General features: G+C 35.8%; 1 protein-coding gene across 1 annotated transcript in view; it reads left to right on the top strand.

Annotated features, from left to right (window-relative positions):
* Positions 1 to 1,161: 1,161 nt before the first annotated feature.
* Positions 1,162 to 9,316, top strand: part of LOC123866067 (hemicentin-2-like) — a 220,567-nt gene continuing 212,412 nt past the window's right edge. The window contains exon 1 of the mRNA XM_045907389.1: positions 1,162 to 1,433. The gene's annotated coding sequence lies outside the window, so the exon portion shown is untranslated. The remainder of the gene's footprint in view (positions 1,434 to 9,316) is intronic.

The following is a 9,316-nucleotide window of genomic DNA, read 5'->3' as shown; positions in this document are numbered from 1 at the left end:
ACGGCCTTGAGACAGTATATCAAAATAGAGTACATTTTTCATTACATAGCCAAAGTTTACTGGTTATAATGATGGTGTCCTTTTATTCCTTCGTGGAACTTAGGGTTGCAGCAGTTGTTCTCCACGTCATCCTATCTTTGGCTTCTGCCTTGATATGATTCTACGAGAGTCCTACTATTTTTAGGTAAGTAGGTAGGGTAGGTTTAAGTTTATTGGTACTTTGAGCATTTAAGTATGTATGCTCTAACCATTGGCACTGTAACTTTAAAAAATACTCTCTATCCCCTTCAACTTAAACAAAGTATACCATTTTACAATTTTAAATTTTTAATTGAACTTAAGTTATCTAAATCCAATTCATGCCTATAACGTGGAGTGGAGCCAAGCCGCAGCATCGTTATCTTATCTTATTTGCTTTAACATAAATTGAAATAGAGTTAAATAAAATATGAAGGAGACTCAATCTGTGCGAAGCTCATATGAGCGCGCCGCTGCACCATCTCTTGGATGATAAAGTAAATAAAGCTTAGTTTAAGTTGTTATAAAAAAGATGCAGTGACTCAGTTCCAATCCATCCCTTCAAGTGTGCAATGTGTTAAAATCTCATAACTAGAGGATGCCCGCGACTTCATCCGGATGGATTTAGGTTTTTATAGATCCCGTGGGAACTGTTTGATTTTCCGGGATAAAGCGTAGCCTATGTCCATCCCCGGGATATAAGCTAACCCTGTACCAAATTTCGTCAGAATCGGTTAAACTGATGGGCCATGAAAAGGGAGCATACAGACAGACACACTTTCGCATTTATAATACAGTGCTAAAGCATTTCCATTGGAAAAACATACCTACGTTCATCTTAATTCACAAATTCAAGTACTTACGCACAGTAAGCATAACACCTTGCAGACTAAAAAGTAAACATAGAAGAAAAATGCCAAAAATATTCGATATACGAGTTGTTTTCCCCTTGAACAACTCAGGGTAACTCACTCGGAGAGCGGCACCCAAGAGGAACATTCGTCAAAACAAAACTAAAAACTTACTTATGAATATTCGCTTGTAGCGGCAACGTATAAGCTAGTGTCAATCGGGTTCGCGCATGCGCTTTCGCGGTTTTAGGAAAAGCTTGTGTGAGAAGTTCAGTAATTGGCCAAACGCCGTCAGGTCTGGACGTATTCTGATCAGTTTTGGCCAGTTTTCCCGCTGGACACGCGCGCGTCTTCTGTCAGCGGAATGATTATGGTCAAGCTTCGGACTTGGTAACTTGGCAAACTTTGTGTGCGTCAACCCAACTTTTAATATTAGAGTGAGTGAATTGAACAGTTACGAAGTTATTGTAAGTTCAAGTAAGTTTATGGTAGTTATAACTTGTATATTAAGTGAGTTAAGTGACGAACTAATGGACTTGTGGATTTCGAAACTTTTCTTGAAAGGTACTTATTTTTAGATTTGTTATGAGTGTGGTAAATATTACTAAGTTAAGGCGCACTTTTGGATGGTTTATTTAATACAAAATGTGAAATCAATAATTTTAGTTTTCCACTAAGCTACTTTTATTTTTTATTAATTATGTTTTCAGTTACTTAGGCTTTTAAACAACAATTGAATTATAACTATGTACCTACTACATTGAAATGGATACGGAAATGAGCGATAAATGTTTTATTAGGTCAAACTTAATTAAAATACCAGATACGAGGGAATGCAAATACCCATAGTAGAGCTGATAATTGTAATTGCAGTAGGTATATAAGTCGTGTCGTATATCGATAAAACCACGTTCTCGTAGTCTGCCTGGTGAACTCAGCATGTGGATGGGGTTTATTGTAGTAAGGTCCTAGATTTTTTCCTAACTGGGTCAATTTATATTCCAAAATTAGCTCAAATTTGGAATGCTGGGACACTATAGACTTTTAGCCCTTACAGAAAATGCTTTCGAAAAGGATTGAACTTTCGGATAAAATGTTGCGCATAGAAACAGGTAAGAAATATGTATGATGCCTGAATGAAATTATCTTTAATTTGTAGATAATATAGGTTATCTAGCAACGTTGTTATTTGTCAAAAATATAATTTTAAAAATAATTTTAAAACAACGCTGCTAATCAAATAATTGACAGATTGCTCATAGATGGATTAATTAATTATTATTAATTATTTCAGCCGCTTCATCTCCACCTAATATCATGTGTAATTGGAAGTAGAGTATGATAATAGCAAGTACTTTTCGTAGAAAAAAAAATTATCTACTACTGTATAATTGTCAAGTAAAATATGAAAAAAGAGACTCTACCTTTGATTTGGAAAGGTAGAGTCCAAAGAACCGGCAGATAAATCAGAAGTCACTCTTTAAATTCATCATTATAATCAACTCCTCAATAGCTCAACGGTTGAAAAGCGGACTGAAATCTGAAAGGTCGGCGGTTCAAACTCCACCCGTTGCACAATTGTCGTACCCTCTCCTGGTACAAGCTGTACGCCTAATTGGAGGGGAAAGGGGAGTATTAGTCATGATTAGCATGGCTAATATTCTTTATAAAAAAAACCTTATAAAGCTCACTACTAAGCTCTCAGAATTGAGATGCTCTCAAAATGAGAAGGCTTTATGCCATAGCTACCACACTGGCCAAGTGCGGATTAGCAAACTTCACACATCTTTATGGGAACATTACGGAGAACACTCATGCAGGTTTCATCAAACACACAACCGTGAAATGTTAGAGGTGCGTGCATGGAATCGAACCCTAGACCAGATAATTTAAAAAAAGACTAGAAAAATTACTCGCCTATTTCAATAAAAACTATTTCTCAGTGATTATTAAATAGACCAATAGATTTCCAAAATACGTAAAATTCACGTCTTTTATTAGTTTTAAATGTAATAAACATTTTATATTATCAATTGAACTAAAAAAGCACGTGAAATCTTTGTGAAATCACATGCCAGTATTTCATAAAAGCTCGTGTACTAAGCACGTGAAACGACGATTGGTAAAAATATACTGATTTGACTAGCTGTCAAACACTGGATTTTAAAAATAAAATAATTTCATGTTTGTGCCTTTTGGAGTGGAGACCATGGATTCGTGTGGCGAGAATGCCAGATCCTTTTTTATGGACCTGCCATCCCGTCTTGTGGAGTCCACGGGTGACTGGAGGTCTGGTAGTTACCTTGGTCAGCATATTAGTCTGGCCATTCAACGAGGTAACGCAGCCAGCGTTCTGGGCACCCTGCCTCGTTACAGTGATTTGGATGACATTTTTGTTTTGTAATTTTTATATTTAAGTATTTATATGTAGTGTTTGTGAATATTGTGAATATATGATAAAAATAAATTATTTTTTACCGAAATAAATGATGAGTACTGACCCGATGAAACAATTCACTGATTGAGAGCAAACGCTTTTCTATTGGCAATTTAAAAAGTAATTAACTTGTCAATTGTTTTAGGCGGTCAATTTTGTAGAGGAGGAAAAAAGATTTCAATTATCAACATTTTTACATTGATTGAAAACTGGTGATTGACAATTAGTGTCGAGGTTCAACTTATTTTTAGGGTTCCGTACCAAAATAAGGATTTAAACTATTTTTATTTAGATACAAGTTAGCCCTTGACTGCAAACACCTGGTGGTAAGTGATGATGCAGTCTAAGATGGAAGCGGGCTAACCTGGAAGGGATATGGCAGTTTTTATTGAACCCTTTGATACACGGTATCGTACTGGAACGCTAAATTGCTATTGATTTACGGTGGCAACTAGCCACGGCCAAAGCCCACCCGCCAGACCAGACATTTAGAAATCATAAAATTCCAAACCTCTGTCGGGAATCAAACCCGATACCTCCCACTAATAAGATCACAGAGCTGATCACTGCACCAGGGAGGTCATCAAATTACCCGTTTAAGTGCTTGACAGGTTCCGTATTTCAATATGGGAATTTGCTGGTACAGATCTGCTCTGTATAGCTCTGCGGATCACCATTGTCTTATCGTCGATTCAGACCGAGAGTTCACTCTGGAAGCTGTGACCCGCCCATTGCTTCTTTAGCCTCTCCAGCTATGTCAATTATTCTGCTTCTAATACAGACGTCCTAGCATCATGTAGAGATTCACTGAGCAGAACTCTTTTTAAATGTTTTTTTTTTTTAATTTGTTGTATATAACAGTCGATACAAACAAGTCACTATCTCTGTTATTTCACCTTTCACCTTCTATACGTTCAACCGTATGGGTTCTGTTCAGAGATTTTGAGTTCATAAGTTACCGACATTTACACGTGGATCTACTCCTTACTCTTAGCTTACTGGATCTCTATTTCAATGGAAAAAAATAACAAACAAAGTAAGGAAGTGTTGTAACCACATTTCTAGAAAGGCGTTCACTCTATATATATCAAAGGGTCCTCGAAATTCCTTTGACTGTTGGCAGTCGGTACTTCCAAGTCATCTTTAAATATTTGATTTTCAATGGAGCTTGACAGGAACTTGTAATTTTCTATCTGAGTAAAGACTTCACTGGAATTTATAAATGTTGTTTCAACAGGGAACTCTCCGTCACTTGCTCCATACAAATGGTCGATTTTTTTCTCATTTGGATATCAAGCAGCCAAAGTCTGTGAAATTTTACAGACACATTTTAGAAACTATCTAGTGTAGCTTTTCCGGATTTCTCTAAAAAAATGTAGTTTTGAAGTAACAGGGGCTCAAAGATTTGTATTTTTTGATTAAAAAAGGCCCAACTCTGTGCTCGTTTTCCTAGACGACGAAGCAATTCACCACATTTTGGAAAAACCTGCACAGACCTAAAATTTTATTGTTATACCTACTTATCTATATTAACAAGTTATTAGAAGTTGAGTTATAGTAGTGTAGTATTTGAAAAATATATTTACGCATAATAGGTACGATACACCTTGCAAAAGTACACGCGAAAGGAGTGAAACTTATATTTTGTAACACTCTACGGTATTTTTTTTATTTTGGCAACAATTTATTGTTTATGATAACAAGCAACCTCAGATATCGTTTTCTAAAGTTCTACGAAAGTCCTTTTAGCAAGTAATTTCCACCTATTTCATTTTTCGAAGAACGTAGCTACAGGTCCTTGATCTGTTCCATACGGTTGCGACACAATTCCTCATGTTTAACATATTTTCTAGGAACTTATTATGGAACGTGTGAAACGGTGGCAGACCTTTTTCTCAGTTCACGTTTTCCGTGAAATGTTCATACAAAATGTGGTGTAAATTCTAGGAATTTTCAGGTAGGTACATTTTGGTGTGGATTTTTTCACATTTTAATATTCTTATTTTTGTTACTCGTTTCTATATAATTTAAACATACCTTAGAGGATATTTTTGCGTAGTGCCTTGTTGTTCAGACTAAAAGTCGTGTTTACTAAACAACTAGATTCTTCTCCATGGTGAAAGGAAGACTACTTTTTACTTTAAGCTTGTTACTAGATAAGATAGTAGGACTCTATAGCAGTCCAAGCACAATCAATGCGACAACTCATTCATTCTTGAGCCTTTTCTATCAAAAGGAATTTGTAAAAGTTGAGAGAGAAATATGTCTCAATAATTATGCTTGGATGAATAAATAGATCCATATCCAATCCATAACGTTAGCTTTACTTTATATATAGTTACTAGAGGATGCCCGCGGCTTCGCCCGCCTGGATTTCGGTTTTTTAAATCCCGCAGGAACTCTTTGATTTTCCGGGATAAAAAGTAGCCTATGTCCTTCCCCGGGATGTAGCCTATGTCTGTACCCATCAAAATCGGTTCAGCGGTTGGGCCGTGAAAACGTAGCAGACAGACAGACAGACAGACAGACAGACAGACACACTTTCGCATTTATAATATTAGTATGGATAATAATACTGGTATAATAATAATGGTATACATGAAAGTTGGCTTTGATTTTTTATTCATATTATTACTTATTAGTAATTAGTAGATTACGATCACATTAGATTTTATCAGTACCAATATATTGTCAACGTTAATATAATAATCTTTTGTTATAATTTCGCATGCCATCGCAGTTAAATTTAATTGCATGCATAATAGCGTTGCATGTTCAGGGTAACATAATACATAGTACCTAATAGAAAATTTTATGTACAGTAGTACCATAAATAACTCGGTAGTAAAATTGTGGGAAATGTTGGATAATTTTGTTATAATACAATACAAGCATCTATATAAACTTTATCTACAAAATAAGTGTAAATTGAAAATTTATAACACCCCCGACAAGTGAAGGTTACAGTAACTAGAAAAGAGCTGATAACTTTCAAACGGCTGAACCGATTTTCTTGGATTATAGCTAAGAACACTCTCGATCAAGCCACCGTTCAAACAAAAAAAAACTAAATTAAAATCGGTTCATTCGTTTAGGCGCTACGATGCCACAGACAGATATACAGAGACACAGACACACGTCAAACTTATAACACCCCTCTTTTTGGGTCGGGGGTTAATAATATGTCATTGTCATCGTCATCGCCAATCGATTGATGTCCACGGCTGGACATAGTTCTTTTGTAAGTACGTCCACATGCCGCAGTCTCTAGACACCTGGATTTTAATTGTGAGTAAGTTTTTCTAAGCCCGCTATAGCACCTGTAAGTTTTACTCAAGTAAGTAGCTTACATGATTAACTTACGACAAATTTTTACTAATATAAACACTCTTTTAAGTACTTTTAGCAAATTAGTTGTCAATTAATTACGTAAGCTACATACTTACGTGAGTAAAACTTACAAGTGTAATTGCAGCCTAACATTAGACTCTCTGACATGTGTCTAAATATAAATGATCATGTTCCCAAAACAAACCAGTAAAGGGTTTCAGATGGTGCCTTAATTGGTTGTGTAATTCCAAACGGATATGTAATTATAACAAATACGAGTAGGTACGTGTTCGTATTGAATAATGTATTTGTGTATCCGTAGCACGCTCGCTCCTCTTTATTTTATTACCTCTCTATTTTTGTTGAATGTTTGTGTTTAGTCCGAACAGGTTAGCCTTTTATATCCACTAATGGTGGTACGACCAATCATGCTCCTATTTTTTTTGTGCAAATGGACGTAAAACTTTTGAATGCTACTAACATACTTTTACTGAAAAAATATTAAACTACCAGGTAATATCCGCGAATTCGTCTGCGTGAATTATGGTTTTTAAAACTTTTTTGATTTCCCAGGATGAAAAGAAGCCTACTTGATGGATCTTTGGTCTTAAAATATAAGTATCAAATGTAAGAAAGTGATATTTAATTGTTTAAAAACTCACATAACTCTGAAAATTTAAGGTGCGTCCCCGGGACAGTACCCTGGATCCCCTGAGCAGAAGGACCTAGAGTGGCTAGAGTATAACTGCTTTGTATATAGGCTAACTAATTAATACCTAAGCTCTTCCAGTTAAACTCTGGTAGTGAGGACAGCATAAAAGAACAATGCTCCAACACCATCATTATAGAAAGAATAATGTACTTATTAGATAATAGATAGACTCGTACTCGTAACTTAATAATCTTGTAAAGCAACATCTAAAAATTCCCTACCAATTATCTAGTTAAAATGAGAGAAGAGCTGAGAGGCATCAATAGTGTATTACTTTGCTAGATTAACAACTACAGTGCGCTATTGTCTTCTGTGCTTTTAATACTTTTGTATTTTGCACTACCGAAAATTATTTACAAAGAAAGGCGGAGTTTTCATTAGCATAAGGTGAATTAAGAGTTTTCTTTTTCATTTCCATTATGTTGGTGCCAAGGCCGGCAGCCAGCAAACTGCTCATTTACTTTTATGTTATAACAGCTTTTACTCGTTGCTTCATTCGGTTAAGTAATAGTTATTTATACAAGCTCTTTATGAAATAAGACTAACAACGAGAAACCGCTAACTCACTATGCCTACTTACAATGTCTAATTTGCAATTAGACATTGTAAAGTCTACATGTCCTGAGGATGCTCCGGTGTCGGGGCGAAACGCGCGTCGAGTGGTGTTGGGATTTGCGTGGTGCTCCGTGGTGGTGTTACGTGTGGCTTGCTTGGTGGCTGGCTTTTCCTGCATGTTTATCAGTGGGAGGACGGGCGGTGCATGTCGCATGCTGCATGTTGCATCATACAGATTTCGTTGGTTGGCGGACTATAGCAAATTAAGCTTTTGGTTCCTTGACACTATGCCATCTGCGTGAAGTACAGAAATCCCTTGTGGAGCTGAGTATTTGCTTTTAAAATTATTATGATTTCAAAAGAACTTTTCGATTTCCCATTACCCAAATTAAAACATTGTTTAAAAACACGCTTACTAAGTCAAGGCTATAATGACAAAATTGCGTGAATGTAACCGGCTGAAATTGTTATATATCGTAACTTTTTAACCCCCGACCCAAAAAGAGGGGTGTTATAAGTTTGACGTGTGTATCTGTGTATCTGTATGTCTGTGTTTCTGTGTATCTGTGTATCTGTGTATTTGTGTATCTGTGTATCTGTGTATCTGTCTGTGGCATCGTAGCGCCTAAACGAATGAACCGATTTTAATTTAGTTTTTTTTGTTTGAAAGGTGGCTTGATCGAGAGTGTTCTTAGCTATAATCTAAAAAAATTGGTGCAGCCGTTTAAGAGTTATCAGCTCTTTTCTAGTTTTCTTGTAGAAAAGAAGGTTACATAACCGTTAGGTTCATAATATTATGTCAATTGACAAATGTCAAGCTGTCAAGATGGACGTTGCATTGATACATAATTATTTATTTGAAAATGATGTTTTGGAAAACTCTGATACTTTGGATCGTCGGGGGGTTATAAATTTTTAATTTACACTTGTTACGATTTGAAAACAGCAACTGCAGAGTTTTACCAGCTTTTCTCAGTAGATTTTGCATTCCAACTAGAGTTAATGGACGTAGCAACAGACACAAGTTATCCGTCATGAAAAAAATTTGATTTGGAATTGTGTTCTAAATTTCAGCTCCAAGAGAGCAGCGATTGGAGGAAACTGGACCAAAATTTAGTTGTAAGATTTGATCAAAAATAAATAAGCTTCAAAATAAACTTTTTTACTGGATAACTAGGTACTTATTGATCAATAAATTATACCTTGACTAGGTAACCTTGCGACCTTTTAACCAACTATTAAAGAGATAACGCAATTATCACATCTATTCTATTAGAACAGATGGAGTATGGTTGAATCAAAGAATTACTATTTTACCCTTGAAACAAAGTGCGTGTTCACAATCTTACAACACGCAAACTGACCGTACGATCTACTTGTAGAAGTTATTTTATGAAAATAATTTACTTTTCC

The sequence above is a fragment of the Maniola jurtina genome, chromosome 6, assembly GCF_905333055.1.
Source record: "Maniola jurtina chromosome 6, ilManJurt1.1, whole genome shotgun sequence".
In the NCBI taxonomy this organism is placed as follows: domain Eukaryota; kingdom Metazoa; phylum Arthropoda; class Insecta; order Lepidoptera; family Nymphalidae; genus Maniola; species Maniola jurtina.
This window is presented reverse-complemented; position numbering and strand designations above follow the sequence as displayed.